We start from the raw sequence: 18230 nt of genomic DNA, 5'->3' as shown, positions 1-18230 counted from the left end.
AATATAGCGAGTTTATTCACAGCTGACAAACTTACATTTGGCTGATGTAAAGATTTCTTGCATGCAAAAATGGGGCGACAGTGGAGTCCTCCCGACGCGTTTCGTGGTCAAAAGCACATCATCTGGGGTATGTTGCAATATCAATATTGCAATATGTCATTGCAATATATGATTTAGAAGTGCCTAGAATGTTGAAAATCCATATGATATGTGAACATCCATGTAAGGCAATGAGCTCCCGCTGAAGACAAATATAAGAGAATGAGCTCCCACCAAAAGCCAGTGTATAGGACAGAGCTCCTACTGAACACCGAATTAGGAGAAAGTGGTAGCATTTAACCACTTCCATACAGGGCACTTATACACCTTCCTGCCCAGACCAATTTTTAGCTTTCAGCGCTGTTGCACTTTGAATGACAATTGCGCGGTCATGCTACACTGTACCCAAACTAAATTTTTATCATTTTGTACCCACAAATAGAGCTTTCTTTTGGTGGTATTTGATCACCTCTGGGATATTTATTTTTTGCAAAAAAATTAAAAAATGACCGAAAATTTAGAAAAAAAAAACGTTTTTTTTTGTTTCTGTTATAAAACATTGTAAATAAGTATGTTTTCTCCTTCACTGATGGGCACTGATGGTACTGCACTGATGGGCACTGATAAGGCGGCACTGATGGGCACTGATGTGGTGGCATTGATGGGCACTAATATGCGGCACTGATGGGCAGCACGGATGGGCACTGATAGGCGGCATGGATGGGCTTGGATAGGCAGCACGCATCACTGGACACCTATCCAATCTCATATGTGTTTTATTGTTTTATTTATTACTATTTGAGTGGTGTATTTTGAATATGGCAATTGTATGATAATACGGTCATAGGCTGCGAAACTCCATTTACACTTCTTTATCTTTACACTGTGGGAACACATTAGGTGTTGCAGCAACCGTCTAACAACCCTTTATTTTTTCTATTGGTTTCTAATATTTATAAGTGCAGGGTTGAGGGGTGTGCTACGTACTGAGTGCAGGGTTGAACGATGTGCTACATAAAGAGTGCAGGGTTGAGGGGTATGCTGTGTACAGAGTGCAGGGTTGAGAGATGTGCTATGTACTGAGTGTAGGGTTGAGGGGTGCGCTACATACTGAGTGCAGGGTTGAGGGGTGCGCTACGTACTGAGTGCAGGGTTGAGCGATGTGCTACATAAATTGTGCAGGGTAGAGGGTGTGCTATGTACTGAGTGCATGGTTGAGGGCTGCACTATGTACTGAGTGCAGGGTTGTGGGTAGCGCTACATAAATAGTGCAGGGTCGAGGGGTGCGCTACGTACTGAGTGCAGGGTTGAGGGGTGCGCTACGTACTGAGTGCAGGGTTGAGCGATGTGCTACATAAAGAGTGTAGGGTAGAGGGTGTGCTATGTAGAGTGCAGGGTTGTGGGGTGCACTACATACTAAGTGCAGGAAAGAGGGGTGCGCTACATGCTGAGTGCAGGGTTGAGGTGTGTGCTAAATAATGAGTGCAGGGTAGAGGGATGCGCTACATACTGAGTGCAGGGTTGAGGGGTATTCTACGTACTGAGTGCAGGGTTAAGCAATGTGCTATATAAAGAGTGCAGGGTAGAGGGGTATGCTGTGTACAGAGTGCAGGGTTGAGGGGTGTGAAATGTATTGAGTGCAGGTTCGAGGGGTGTGCTACGTACTAAGTGCAGGGTTGAGGGGTGTGCTACCTACTGAGTGCAGGGTTGAGGGGTGCGCTATGTACTGAGTGCAGGGTTGAGGGGTGCGCTACATACTGAGTGCAGGGTTGAGGGGTGTGCTACATGCTGAGTGCAGGGTTGAGGGTGCGCTACATACTGAGTGCAGGGTAAATGGGTGCGCTATGTACTGAGTGCAGGTTTGAGGGGTGCGCTACATACTGAGTGCAGGGTTGAGGGGTGCGCTATGTACTGAGTGCAGGTTTGAGGGGTGCGCTACATACTGAGTGCAGGGTTGAGGGGTGCACTAAATAAAGAGTGCAGGGTAGAGGTTGCACTACATACTGAGTGCAGGGTTGAGGGGTGCGCTACATACTGAGTGCAGGGTTGAGGGGTGCGCTACATACTGAGTGCAGTGTTGGATTGGAGTGCGGCTGTCCTGATCATCTTTTGTTCTTATTTGCCATGTGCATTGCTAGCACCCTCAGTTCCTGAGAAGAAGATTTGCACCCAACAAGACCTGCCTGGAGCAGCAATTTCTGTCTCTTTATATGTCAATGTATATAACACACATCCCATACACTAACATATTGAAGAGAGAACATATAAATATGCATACATACTTGTATATCTAAAATGTTAGAATGCAAATTTAAAGAAAACATGTCTGTAAAGGACCTAATTGTTCGCACCGATGTATCAACAAATGACATTCTTCTTACTGGTCCTAACTTAAAAGGGTTGAAAAGGAAAAAAAAATCCCTAAATAGCTTCCTTTACCTTAGTGCAGTCCTCCTTCACTCAGAGGCGTCCCTAGGGGGGGGCCAGAGGGGGCCCTGACCCCCCCAACATCATGCTGTGCCCCACCATGTGCCCCCCCCCCCCCCCCCAAAAAAAAAAACTTTTTTTTTTTTTTTTGCAATTTTTGTATTTTGCTCCCCGAGAGGGAGAGCGTCCCCAGTCAGCTCTGCGGGGGATTCCTCCCCCTCCCTGTGCTCGCCGACACTGCATAATGCAAGCGCTCACACAACCAGATATTCTAGCCTGGGCCGTGTTTAAGTGTGTGCACTGCAGACTGCAGTACACTGTAATCACTGAACTACATTATCTCCATCCCTTCTCTCCCCCCCCCCATCTGTCTCCCCCCCCTCTCCTGTTCTTTCAAAACATTCACAATTTACTTTCACTTTCAGTTAGGCAGATAATATACGGTGCAAATTTCTTTCCTGCATCCACAGATTGCAGGAAAGAAACTTGCATGATTCCCCCATCAACAGACAGTGGTGACGGGAATATCCCTCCTGCCCAGCAATTATATTCTCCCGACAAACAGTGATTATCACTAGTGACTATACAGCAACCACTAGTGATAATTATAAGAGAATCTGCTCATTAATGGTTCAAATCTCAGCCAGTTTCTGCTGAACCAGCTGAGATTTAAACTGTCTATGGCTGGTCTTAGCTCTTAGGCAGCCCATACATTGATTAGCACTGTGGAGTGTCGGCTTCCTGGCGTGATCGGGCATGTGGGATTTCAAACACACCCGAGCCCATCTCTATTGGTTGTAGACAGTTGAGCTCCCTGCAGGTTGCTTAGCAGCAGTGGACCCTTCTCTGACATGCTGATCGGGATGCAATCCAGGTGATGCTCTTAGTCAAATCCTAGTCATAAATATCAGTGATTTTATTGATCAAAGCCCACACTTTACAGGCATAGAGCCCACATGGCTGCTGATCATACGGTTGATTATATTTATGTGGTTGTACTCTTGATGCTAATAAATACTGGGGCAGATTCATCAATAGATACGACGGCGGATCTCCTGATCCGCCGTCGTATCTGTGAGACCCGACGGTCGGATCTGTGAGATCCCACCGTCGGAGCTATGCGACTGATTCATAAGAATCAGTTCCGCATAGATCTCCCTTGGATCCGACTGGTGTAAGTGACTTACACCAGTCGAATCTTAGGCTGTAATCTCCCGCCGGCCACTAGGTGTCGTCGCGATTTTTTACCCGTCGCATATGCAAATGAGGAAAACCGCCGATTCACGTCCGTACGCCCGCCCGTCGCTCGTTTTCTACGTCGTTTGCGTTCGGGTTTTTCCGGCGGATAGCTACCCCTGCTTCTATGAGGGGTAGCTAATGCTAAGTATGGCCGACGTTCCCGCGCCGATTTTTACATTTTCTACGTCGTTTGCGTACCGCGATCGGGAATACCGATGGCCGCAAACGACGTACCCGCCGCAAACAATGACGTCGTAGCGACGTCATTTGGAGCATGCGCACTGGGCTTTTTCGCCCCGGCGCATGCGCAGTTAAATCGGTGCGGGAACGCGCCTGATTTAAATTGTACACTCCCCCTAGCCGCGGAATTTGCATTCCGCCGGGGGGAGTTAGGATCCGACGGTGCAGTTTGCGAGGTAAGTGCTTTATGAATCATGCACTAGCCTCGCAAAATTGCGCCGGCGGATCGTAAATCAGATAGATTACGCGGATCTAAAGATCCGCTAATCTATCTGAATCCGGCCCACTGTGTTTATTAGATCTGACTGGGAGCATCACCTGGATCACATGCCGATCAGCATGTCAACAAAGAAGGTTATACAGCATTACTGCTGCTAGGTGACCAGCTGGGGGCTCGGCTCTCTAAAACCAATAATGCCAGCCTTCCCCTGCATGCACCCATAATGTCACCAGCACTAGGTCCTAATAGACTGCCGCCGCTGCCAAGGAGACAGACGCCAGACCAGCGCTGTAAATAGCAGGGACAGGACAGCTGGGGATCCCCACTGTGGCAGAACACCAGGGCCCGGTGGCAAGACAACCTTTGCAACCCTGATAGTTCTCCCACTGCTTTGGACCCTTATATTTTCTTGGTGTGCTGGTGACATATGTCTCTTGTTTTCTGCCACCCTGGGGGGCCCCAGTATAGCAGGAAGGGAGCTCACTGCAGAACATGTGAAAGGGCCCATAGTGGGATCGTAGTAAAGGGCCCCAGGATATATATATATATATATATATATATATATATATAATTGCATTTTATAGTTGGCCCCCCTACTTTTGTCCCTGTCCCCCCATGTGCCCCCCCTAAATATGAAAGCTGGAGACGCCACTGATGGTGGGGGATTCTTGACTTAATGGTTTGGGTGATCTTGACATCTGATGTAATGGGGGGTGGAGTGCTCTAGACATCTAGTCTTACAGATACAACCGACCCTTTGAGGGAAACCATAATGCTGAAGTGACCCGCAATGAAATTGAGTTTTACATCCCTGCTCTAAGTTGCAGGTTACATTGCCCTGAAAACTGTACTCTAACCTGTGTTGTATATTACATGTTGTTTATCCCTGCATAATATAACTAACAATGTACAATTGTTTAGTCCTGACCACTCAACTCTATAAGGTTACATACTGCTTATCCAGGTGCTTGTTTTTTCATACTTTATTGGTTGCAAAGTACTTTGTGCTTCTGTGGGAAATGCAGTTTAGTATAGTCTATGGCCCAGATTCACAGAAAGCAAGGCGCACATTACGGCGCCGTAGAGTAACCGCCGTACGCTACACCAACGCAGCGCAGAGAGGCAAGCATTGCATTCAACAAGCCAGTGCTCCCAACGCTGCGCCAGCGTGGCGTGGATTTCGAAGGCGTACGCCGGCGTAGGTGGAAGTGGGCGTGACCCCATGCAAATGAGGCGTGACCCCATGCAAATGATGGGCCGAGCGCCAGACAGGTACGTATCACGAACTGCGCAGTGAACGCACCCCCCTACGCCTGCTCATTACCATGTCGGCACAACTGCCTAAGCTACGCCGGATCACTGTGTACGCCGTGTACATAACGCATGCCCAGCCAGACACACGTCAAATGCACAATACGCCGGCTTGTGTTTCCTGGTGCAGACCTGAGCATGTCTGTTGCTGGGTTACACCTCCTTTATGGGGAATAACTTTACGCCGGACGTACAACTTACGCGCATCTCGCGTAGCATGCGCCGGGCACACGCACGTTCGTGAATTGCCGTATTTCCCTCATTTGCATGTTTGAATGGCTAATCAATGGGAGCGGGACCATGCTCCCAGCCTAAATGTACGCCCACCCTACGCCCGCGTAAGCAAGATACGTCGGCGGGGTGTAGCCTGTTTTTAGGTGCATATTAGTTTGTGGGTCTGGCGCACAGATACGACGGCGCACATTTGCACTTACATCGGCGTAACTTGTTATACGTCGGCGTAAGTGCTTTGTGAATCTGGGCCTATGTTGGTAATTATTTTTCATTATGCTGCCACCTTGTGAATATTTTTTGTATTTTATGTTGTTTCTGTATAAGTGTGAATGGAGTTGCGCAGCCTATGACCACATTAAACAATTGCCATATTCAAAATACATCACTCAAATAGTAAAAAATAAAACAATAAAACATATACATTTTCCCTGATAAAGTCACCTGACGTGACGTAACGCGTAGGGCGTCTCGACACAGACAGCAAATCAGAAGTGATGTGAGAGGCAGACACTGCAGAGTATTTTACCATTTGAATGCAATTTTTTTTATATAAGCAGTATTTGTATTTAATACATTTGAAATTTCAAACTACTATACTGTGGGAGGCACTATATATTCTTTATCATAACATGCTAACGAATGTGAGTAATGGCATCTTAAAGGGACCAGTACCACAGCTTGAGCAGTCTACTGGGAAGGACAAGGAGAATACTTCTAGCTAAGGCCAATTTGAGTTTGAATTAAGGTGAGAGTTCTGTGAGCACTGAGGTGATCAGCAGAGGTGGAAGTGCACAGTATACTTTTACATCATCCACAACGGATTGAAGTGTATCATAGTAGTGGAATAGGTTTAATCAAATTTGGACATTTATTTATCACTAGTTATATGCACTATATTGATGTGTTTTGTGGTTCACTGGACACCTATCCAATCTCATATATGTTTTATTGTTTTATTTATTACTATTTGAGTGGTGTATTTTGAATATGGCAATTGTATGATAATACGGTTTTAGGCTGCGAAACTCCATTTACACTTCTTTATCTTTACACTGTGGAAACACATTAGGTGTTGCAGCAACCGTCTAACAACCCTTTATTTTTACTATTGGTTTCTAATATTTATAAGTGCAGGGTTGAGGGGTGTGCTACGTACTGAGTGTAGGGTTGAACGATGTGCTACATAAAGAGTGCATGGTTGAGGGGTATGCTGTGTACAGAGTGCAGTGTTGAGAGATGTGCTATGTACTGAGTGTAGGGTTGAGGGGTGCGCTACATACTGAGTGTAGGGTTGAGGGGTGCACTACGTACTGAGTGCAGGGTTGAGCGATGTGCTACTTAAATTGTGCAGGGTAGAGGGTGTGCTATGTACTGAGTGCAGGGTTGTGGAGTACACTACATACTAAGTGCAGGAAAGAGGGGTGCGCTACATGCTGAGTGCAGGGTTGAGGTGTGTGCTAAATAAAGAGTGCAGGGTAGAGGGGTGCGCTATGTACTGAGTGCAGGGTTGTGGGTAGCGCTACATAAAGAGTGCAGGGTCGAGGAGTGCGCTACGTACTGAGTGCAGGATTGAGGGGTGCGCTACGTACTGGGTGCAGGGTTGAGCGATGTGCTACATAAAGAGTGTAGGGTACAGGGTGTGCTATGTACTGAGTGCAGGGTTGTGGAGTACACTACATACTAAGTGCAGGAAAGAGGGGTGTGCTGAGTGCAGGGTTGAGGTGTGTGCTAAATAAAGAGTGCAGGGTTGAGGGGTGTTCTACGTACTGAGTGCAGGGTTGAGCAATGTGCTATATAAAGAGTGTAGTGTAGAGGGGTATGCTGTGTACAGAGTGCAGGGTTGAGGGGTGTGAAATGTATTGAGTGCAGGATCAAGGGGTGTGCTACGTACTAAGTGCAGGGTTGAGGGGTGCGCTACCTCCTGAGTGCAGGGTTGAGGGGTGCGCTATGTACTGAGTGCAGGGTTGAGGGGTGCACTACATAAAGCATGCAGGGTAAAGGGGTGCACTATGTACTGAGTGCAGGGTTGAGGGGTGCGCTAAATAAAGAGTGCAGGGTAGAGGTTGCACTATGTACTGAGTGCAGGGTTGAGGGGTGCGCTACATGCTGAGTGCAGGGTTGAGGGGTGCGCTACATGCTGAGTGCAGGGTTGAGGGTGCGCTACATACTGAGTGCAGGGTAAAGGGGTGCGCTATGTACTGAGTGCAGGTTTAAGGGGTGCGCTACATACTGAGTGCAGGGTTGAGGGGTGCACTAAATAAAGAGTGCAGGGTAGAGGTTGCACTACATACTGAGTGCAGGGTTGAGGGGTGCGCTACATACTGAGTGCAGGGTTGAGGGGTGTGCTACATACTGAGTGCAGGGTTGAGGGGTGCGCTACATGCTGAGTGCAGGGTTTAGGGTGAGCTGAGTACTGAGTGCAGGGTAAAGGGGTGCGCTACATACTGAGTGCAGGGTAAAGGGGTACACTACATACTGAGTGCAGGGTTGAGGGGTGCACTACATGCTGAGTGCAGGGTTGAGGGTGAGCTGCGTACTGAGTGCAGGGTTGAGGGGTGCACTACATAAAGAGTGTAGGGTATAGGGGTGCTCTACATGCTGAGTGCAGGGTAGAGGGGTACACTACATACTGAGTGCAGGGTAAAGGGGTACACTACATACTGAGTGCAGGGTTGAGGGGTGCGCTACATGCTGAGTGCAGGGTTGAGGGTGAGCTGCGTACTGAGTGCAGGGTTGAGGGGTGCACTACATAAAGAGTGTAGGGTATAGGGGTGCTCTACATACTGAGTGCAGGGTAGAGGGGTATGCTGTGTACAGAGTGCAGGGTTGAGGGGTGCGCTACATAAAGAGAGCAGGGCTGAGGGGTGTGCTATATACTCCCAAGTTCTCCCCCCAAGTACAAAGTTCTACAAAGTACAAACAAAACGCCATTTTCCCAAAGATATTAAAACAGATGAATCAGAACACCACTTCTGGTATCGGCACCAACTAGTAAATACAAAAAGGTGTATAAAATATGTACAATTGATTGTGTCCTATAAAGGAACGGACCACCAACGGACCACCCCCAAAAATACAGACACTAATCAGAAGACCAAAAAAAATGTGTTCCTATTTACCAAGAAATGTATATATAGAAAATTCAAAATTCAAGAATCTAGATAGGCTAGATATCACATTAGATAAAAAGATTAATTTTATGATACTGAAACAAATATCTATCTGTTATTGTATTTGACACCTATATGTCAATGTAAGAACAAAAGATGATCAGGACAGCCGCGCGCCAATGCTATGAGTAAACACTGAAATTAGTGTGAAACGCGTCAGCTGTCCTAGGTTCCGTTGCTGTGACTTGTAGTGCCTGTTTCCAGCTTTTTACATTAAAGTTATGTTGGATTGGAGTGCGGCTGTCCTGATCATCTTTTGTTCTTATTTGCCATGTGCATTGTTAGCACCCTCAGTTCCTGAGAAGAAGATTTGCACCCAACAAGACCTGCCTGGAGCAGCAATTTCTGTCTCTTTATATGTCAATGTATATAACACACATCCCATACACTAACATATTGAAGAGAGAACATATAAATATGCATACATACTTGTATATCTAAAATGTTAGAATGCAAATTTAAAGAAAACATATCTGTAAAGGACCTAAATGTTCGCACCAATGTATCAACAAATGACATTCTTCTTACTGGTCCTAACTTAAAGGGGTTGTAAAGGAAACAATTTTTTCCCTAAATAGCTTCCTTTACCTTAGTGCAGTCCTCCTTCACTTACCTCATATTTCGATTTTGCTTTTAAATGTCCTTATTTCTTCTGAGAAACCCTTACTTCCTGTTCTTCTGTCTGTAACTACACACAGTAATGCAAGGCTTTCTCCCTGGTGTGGAGAAAGCCTCTTGAGGGGGTGAGCAGGAGTGTCAGGACGCTCACTAACACACAGCTCCTTTCTCTATCTGCAAAGTAGAGAGTGTCCTGACACTCCTGCTCGCCCCCTCAAGAGGCTTTCTCCACACCGGGGAGAAAGCCTTGCATTACTGTGTGGAGTTACAGACAGAAGAACAGGAAGTGAGGATTTCTCAGAAGAAATAAGGACATTTAACCACTTCAATACCGGGCTTTAAACCCCACCTCCTTCCCGGGCCTATTCTGGCACTTCTCTCCTACATGTACAAATCATCATTCTTTGCTAAAAAATTACTCAGAACCCCCAAACATTATATATGTTTTTTTAGCAGACACCCTAGGCAATAAAATGGCGGTCATTGCAACTTTTTATCTTGCACCATATTTGCGCAATAATTTTTCAAACGGCTTTTTTTTGTAAAAAAAATGGTTTCATAAATTAAAACATAACAAAACAGTAATGTTAGCCCAATTTTTTGGTAAAATATGAAAGATGAGGTTACGCCGAGTAAATAGATACCTAACATGTCATGCTTTAAAATTGCATACACTCATGGAATGGCGCCAAACTTCGTTACTTAAAAATCTCCATAGGCGACACTTTAACATTTTTACAGGTTACCAGTTTAGAGTTACAGAGGAGATCTAGTGCTAGAATTATTGCACACGCTCTAACGCACGCGGCGACACCTCACATGTGTGGTTTGAACGACGTTTACATACGTGGGCGGGACTTACGTGTGCGTACGCTTCTGAGCGCGAGCTACCGGGGACAGGGGCATTTTAATTTTTTTAGTATTATTATTTATTTTTTATTTCACTTATTTATTTATTTTTTACACTTTTTTTTTACATTTTTTTTTTCAATGGCTTTTATTCCTATTACAAGGAATGTAAACATCCCTTGTAATAGGAAATGTGTGTGACAGGTCCTCTTTAAGGAGAGATGCGGGGTCAATAAGACCCCACATCTCTCCTCCAGGCTGGAAAGAATGAGATCGTGAAAAAAAATTCACAGATCTCATTCAAACTAGCCGCAATTGTTTACTTACGGGGACCCGGCCGTGACATCATCACATCGCGCCCGGGCCTCTCTCCGGGATCATCTCTCCGGGCCCCCGATGGCACGGGAGAGCCCGGAGAAGCATCCGATCTTCCGCCGATCTTCCGCCGCTATGATCAGTCTTACGGTGCGCAGGATCGCCGCCGCTAAAAAAATGATATCTCAATGATGCCTCTGGGTGCAGGCATCATTGAGATATCCCCCCGCAAAGCCCAGGACGTCATATGACGTCCACCCGGGATAACAGGTCCCCGTTTTGGACGTCATATGACGGCGTGCGGGTATTAAGTGGTTAAAAGCAAAATGGAAGGATGAGGTAAGTGAAGGAGGACTGCACTAAGGTAAAGGAAGCCATTTAGGAAAAAAAAAAATCCTTTCCAACCCCTTTAACCAACACAACCATAACCATGGTACTTATGACTTTGACAAAAGAGCCGGTAGCTATTACAGCTGTACAGATGTGTCATTACTTTATTGTATGAGAAGACCATAGGAACTTTCTCAGGTTTCTGTGGCACCAACACAAAGCACGGAAGTCACCGAATACCATACAAAGGTAACAGTCTCTCACCTGCTGATGCAACTTACTGCCTACAGAGAACAGCTGTTGATGGTTAAAGCAAGTGTGGAGCAGATGCTCCATGTTTCATTGAGGGAGAAGCATGCAAGCATTTCTGCCTGGCGATCATACAATGTTTTACACATTTTTAAGTAGATTATTTTTTGAATAAAGTACTATATCATTAGAAACTGAGCAATGAGCGATATATTCTTCTCTCCTCATATGCCTTGCTGATGTATAATGCCTGGTGTTTATCTGGCTGTATATCCTGGAGGACCTATTGATGGTCCATTAGACCTGTTCCAGAAGGGAGATACATCTTCATGCTCACAGTGGCAGGGTTGAGCCCCCTGACATAGGCGTGCCTGGGCACACCCTAATCAATCTTAGCTGTGACGATTTCCCCTACTGCCCAGGCTTGCCCCAGTGTTATGCCCCCACCCACCTCTGCAGTGCTGCTGGCTTCTCTCCTCTCCTCTCTCTGCGGCTACCGCAGGGGATGTTTTAGGAGGATGGAGAATGGTTGAAGGGGGTAGTCAATAGACATGCTTGTAGGCAGGGCTTTTTTTTCAGCAGGAACACGGGGAACGCAGTTCCGGCACCTTCAGAACTGAATTATGTAATGGCAAGGGGAGCCGGTGGGTGCTGGAGGGTCAATTGATGATGGCTGTTATTGCTATTGTTGCTGGAGAGGATCTATTTTTGTGAAAGAAGAGGGCCTGGGGAGTTCTTCTGTTGCTCAAGGGGGATCTATGGTTGCTAGGATGGGTCTTATGTTGCAGTCGTTGCTGGAGGGTTGTACTGTTGAGGGAGGGGTCTCTGTTCCTGGCTGCTGGAGGATCTATTTATGTTGGCTACTGGCAGGGCCGATCCAAGGCAGGGTGCACATGGTGCTTTGCACCCAGGCGCCTGCAGAGGTGGGGGCACCGAAGTGTCCGAGTTCTCTGGCCATCTCCTGTATCATGTCTGCCGTCTCTGACCATCTCCTGTATCATGTCTGCCGTCTCTGACCATCTCCTGTACCATGTCTGCAGTCTCTGATCGTCTCCTGTAGCATGTCTGCAGTCTCTGATCATCTCCTGTAGCATGTCTGCAGTCTCTGACCATCTCTTGTATCATGTCTGCAGTCTCTGACCGTCTCCTGTACCAAGTCTACAGTCTCTGACCATCTCCTGTATCATGTCTGCAGTCTCTAATCATCTCCTGTATCATGTCTGCAACTCTGACCATCCCCTGTATCATGTCTGCAGTCTCTAACCATCTCCTGTATCATGTCTGCAGTCTCTGACCATCTCCTGTATCATGTCTGCAGTCTCTAACCATCTCCTGTATCATGTCTGTAGTATGTCTAGGGGTCTTTCTAACAGACTATCTAACAGAAGCCCTCTCTGTGTCCATCAGAGAGGCCCCCCTACAGGTCCCAATAAAGTACTCTGCTTCTCTTCCTGTATTTTGTTTATTGTTAAGAGAACATGTAAGGCTCCCAGGGTAATGAAGACGTTGTGGGGGAGCACCTCTGTGGTTGAGTCATTGCCATAGAAACATTTGTAAAAGGGAGGAGTTAGTAAGATGACCACGCCCATGTGGGGGGCGTCAGAAATATTTCTGCACCCAGGCGCCTGTGACCCTAGGATCGGCCCTGGCTACTGGGGAATATATTGTTGCTAGAAAGCATCTGATTTTGCAGGGGGGGGGGTCTATAGTTGCTGGGGATGTCTACTGTTGCTGATGGGGGATCTATTCTTGCTAGGGGTGGGTCTTATGCTGCAAGGAGGTCAATCTTTGCTGGGAGGATCTACTGTTAAAGGAGGGGTCTAATGTTGCTGGCTGCTGGAGGGACTTGTGATGCAGGCTGTTGGGAGTCCATTGTTGCTGTAGTGGATCTATTGTGCGCTGGGGTGTCCATTGTTGCTTGATCTATTTTATGCCTTTCTTGTTATCATTAACAAATTTCATACAACATACTTAGCACCACAAAATGATACTTGGTTCTGTATTCTCTAAAAGGGGCAGCACTGGGAGGTAGGTAGGGGGTGAAACCAAGGGATGTTGCTCAGAGGCGGGTAGGGGGTGGAGTTAAGGGGCAACTCAGACAGGTGGCGTTCCTGCACCTATTCTCTGAGAAAAAAAGCCCTGCTTGTAGGTAAACCTTAGATTTTAAGCTCCTTGAAGACAGGGACTGATGTGAATGTACATAGATCATAATCTCAATTTCATGCCATGTACGCAATTTATTTAATAAATAAATGTCATTTACCAGCCCCTTCCTTTTTTAAATGAACACATTGTAAAGTGCTCTGCACATTGATGGCGCTATATAAGTACCTCTAATAAATAAATAAATGTAATTTACCAGCCCCTTCCTTTTTTAAATGAACACATTGTAAAGTGCTGTGCACATTGATGGCGCGATATAAGTACCTATCAATAAATAAATAAATGTCATTTACCAGCCCCTTCCTTTTTTACTTTCAATATGTTTATTGATATTTAACAGAGAAAGAAGAACATACAATAACACTCTGGTCTTCAGCCTACAAGGCTTGCTTTCACAGTTACAGAACAAAAGAGAACATTAATAACACAATTGTAACATTAGTGTGCCATAAAGATTGTAGGTTGTGTCTCAGACCAGCAGATTCAGGTTAGGTGACTCCCTGGGACCTTAATTACATAGCTTTAGGATCCGAGAATGTTCCCCCTTCTTCAAAGGGCTGTCCCATGGATTCACCTTCTAAAGCTTCCAGTGCCCTTCCTTTTTAAATGAACGCAGTGAACACACTCACTCACTGAGTTCAATCATAACTGAAGCATAATAAACTGTGTTTACTATGCTTCGGTTTTCAATGAAAAGGAAGCTACTCAGCACAGAGCACTTCCCATCCATTCACTGTCCAGTGTAGCTGAGGCTGCAGAGAAAGACATGTATGTTTGAGCTTTGGGGTGAACACTCTAATGCAATAGGCCGCGCACACCTATAACCCTTGATGTGCAGATAGACCTTTCTTTTGGGTCTATATGTCCAGTAAGCATCCATCCTTTGCATGGCAGTGGGGTACTGTCAGTTTATCACTCGAAGCACTTTTGAAGTACTGAAAATCAGGGCAAAATCGTGGGTGCGCGGTATACGCCGATACCCCTTTCTCCCGCGCCGAGTTTGAATACTGCGCCGACATATACCGAGTGCAGTACACTCGGTATAGTCGGGCAGTCTCGGCTCCTTCCGCGCTCACGTCCTGGACGTACAGGACGTCAGCGCGAGAGTTGCCGAGCCTGCCCGACAATACACGAGTGTACTGCGCTCTGTATATGTCGGCGCAGTATTCAAACTCGGCGCGGGAAAAAAATGAGCGGGGAGGACGCGAGGACGCCGCAGAAGGACGCCAGACCAGACGAAGAGGACACCCGAAGCGGCAGAAGGATGCCGGACCCGACGAAGAGGACACCCGAAGCCGCAGAAGGACTCCAGACCAGACGAAGAGGACACCCGAAGCCGCAGAAGGACGCCGGACCCGACGAAGAGGACACCCGAAGCCGCAGACGGACGCCGGACCCGACGAGGCCGCCGATGGACGCCGCTCAAGACACCAAAACTGTAAGTACAAAAAAAACTTTTTTTCCACAGGATTCGGGGCAACTTTAGGGGTGCGCGGTATACGCGGGAGCGCGTTATACCGCGATAAATACGGTATATGCATATCTAGCACCATTATCATCACAAGCATTGGAAATGGGACTATTCTTTTAATTGTCATGTATTATTTTTCATGCCATGTATGCAGATTGTGGCTTATATATACAGTGAGGGAAAAAATTATTTGATTCTCTGCTGATTTTGTACATTTGCCCAGTGACAAAGAAATGATCAGTCTATAATTGTAATGGTAGCTTTATTTTAACAGTGAGAGACAGAAAAACAACAAAAATATCCAGAAAAATGCATTTAAAAAAGTTATAAATTGATTTGCATTTTAATGAGTGAAATAAGTATTTGATCCCTTATCAATGAGCAAGATTTCTGGCTCCCAGGTGTCTTCTATACAGGTAACAAGCTGAGATTAGGAGCACTCTCTAAGGGCCGGTTCACACCAGATGCTGTTCCGTTCAGTTTTGTGTGCTTTATTTCTGCACAAAATGCATCCATAGTGTTTTCTATGTATTCCAATGGCTCTTGTTGGCTCTAGTTCATACCATGCAGTCAGTTTCTGGTAATTTTCTGCACTGGAAACTGACCGGAAACTGACTGCATGGTGTGAACTAGAGCCATTGGAATATATGGAAAACACTGTGCATGCATTTTTAGTTCAGAAAAAATGCACACGGGACTGAACAGAACTGCGTCTGGTATGAACCGGCCCTTAAAGGGAGTGCTCCTAATCTCAGCTTGTTACCTGTATAAAAGACACCTGTCCACAGAAGCAATCAATCAGATTCCAATCTCTCCACCATGGCCAGGACCAAAGAGCAGTCCAAGGATGTCAGGGACAAGATTGTCATGTCAATGTCAAGTATACCACGTCCACCGCCACCCCTCTGTTCACTTATCAAAGTCATTTTTCAGAAGGGCTCTTGAAATCTTGACCTTTCCCATTCTATATGTTCCCCTATGCTGTAGGGACCTATAGAGTCCAATAGGCATACTCTTTATGTGTACACTTCTACTCTGTACTTTAACTGTACATGCAGTGCTCCAAATACCATTAACTCAGGCAGCACAAGAGAGATTTACAGAGGTCTGCTTCAAAGCAGTCAGGTAGATAACACCAATTTCTCTATTGCAGTTATAGACTTTTGGGGGAATACAGTAGTGTTTTTTCTACCCCCAGCCTGCTGACTGGACAGTGAAGGAGCAGCAGACTGATGAGGTCATCTCTCTGCTTAATGCGGTCTCGCCTCCTATCAGCATTTTCTTTGTTAGGGCATTTGCAATTAGCACCCAATTGTCTCCCAGTCTTTCCCAGCGTAAATGCTGCTGTGCAAGAGTCAGATGGAAAGTTAAATTAAAGGGGTTATAAAGGTACAAATTTTTTTCCCTAAATAGCTTCATTTTCTTTAGTGCAGTCGTCCTTCACTTACCTCATCCTTTGATTTTGCTTTTAAATGTCCTTATTTCTTCTGAGAAATCCTCACTTCCTGTTCTTCTGTCTGTAACTCCACACAGTAATGCAAGGCTTTCTCCCTGGTGTGGAGTGTTGTGCTCGCCCCCCCCCCCCCCCCATTGGACTACCGGAGTCAGGACGCTTTCTACATTGCAGATAGAGAAAGGAGCTGTGTGTTAGTGGGCGGCCTGACTCTCTTGTAGTCCAAGGGAGGGGGCGAGCACGACACTCCACACCAGGGAGAAAGCCTTGCATTACTGTGTGGAGTTACAGACAGAAGAACAGGAAGTGAGGATTTCTCAGAAGAAATAAGGACATTTAAAAGCAAAATGGAAGGATGAGGTAAGTGAAGGAGGACTGCACTAAGGTAAAGGAAGCTATTTAGGAAAACAAAATTGTACCTTTACAACCCCTTTAAGGTACTTACACTCTCTTCAAATACATTAAATGAGTTATTATTAAACACAAAGTTGCTTTCATCTGTGCAGTTTATATATGCCTGGATTTCAGGCATATATAAATATAAAACAAAATAAAACAATCCAGCGTGTTTAATGGTTTAATTGAAAAAAGTTTCAGTTGTTCACAACTCTTAAAGCGGGAGTTCACCTGAAAACATTTTTTTAACATTAGATTGAGCCTAATTAAGGGGAGCAGAAACGGGTATTTTTTTTTTAAATCAATGTCGTACTTACCGTCTTCGAGATAGATGTTCTCTCCCGCCGCTTCCGGGTATGATCTTCGGGACTGGGCGTTCCTATTTGATTGACAGCCTTCCGACGGTCGCATACAGCGCGTCACCATTTTGCCGAAAGAAGCCGAATGTCGGTGCGGCTCTATACGGCGCCTGCGCACCGACGTTCGGCTACTTTCGGAAAATCGTGACGCGCTGTATGCGACGGTCGGAAGGCTGTCAATCAAATAGGAACGCCCAGTCCCGCAGCCCATACCCGGAAGCGGCGGGAGAACATCTATTTCGAAAACAGTAAGTACGGCATTGATTTTAAAAAAAATACCCGTTTCTGCTCCCCTTAAATAGCCTAAATCTAATGTTAAAAATGTATTTTTTGGGTGAACCTCCACTTTAAGAATGGGGGGAAATTTGTTTTATTATGCCTCGTACACACGACCGTTTTTCATGTCCTAGAAAAAACGATGTTTTCTCTACTTGATTCTTGTCAAGCCTGCCTTGTCTACACACGATCGTGAAAAAAAAATGCTGGAGCAAAGCGCGGAGACGTACAACACGTACAATGGCACTATAAAGGGGAAGTTCCATTCAGATGGGCTGCTTTTGCTGATTTTATGTTAGTAAAAGTTTAGTGAGAGACGATTCGCGATTTTCAGTCTTCGTGCTTTTCAGTCTGTTACAGCATGACGAATGTGCTATCTCCATTACAAACGTTAAACGATTTATACAAATCGAAGGGAGAACGTAGATTCTCGGTCCAAGGACCACGGCTCTGGAATGCTCTAACCCACGACTATCCGCTTGAAGAAAACCATCGGGTTTTTAGGAAAAAACTGAAGACCCACCTCTTCTGAAAGACCTGTACAACTCTGGATGCCAGCGCCTTGAGGCGATTAGGTTCGCATTTGTTTGCGCTATATAAGTTTCTCACTCACTCACTCACTCACTCACCAGAACAAGCGCTCCTGTCTCATCACTTGCTTCTGAGCATGCGTGTTTTTTCCCATCGTTAAAGCCCACACACGATCATTTTTCACGATGTGAAAAACGACGCAAAAATTTAGAGCATGTTCTAAATTTATAATGGCCATTTTTCACGTCGAGAAAAATGCCCTGGAGCCCACACACAATCGTTTTTACTGACATTTAAAAAAAATTTGCATTTTCACGCCTTGAAAAACGGTCGTGTGTAC

The sequence above is a fragment of the Rana temporaria genome, chromosome 2, assembly GCF_905171775.1.
Source record: "Rana temporaria chromosome 2, aRanTem1.1, whole genome shotgun sequence".
NCBI classification, from domain to species: Eukaryota; Metazoa; Chordata; class Amphibia; order Anura; family Ranidae; genus Rana; species Rana temporaria.
This window is presented reverse-complemented; position numbering follows the sequence as displayed.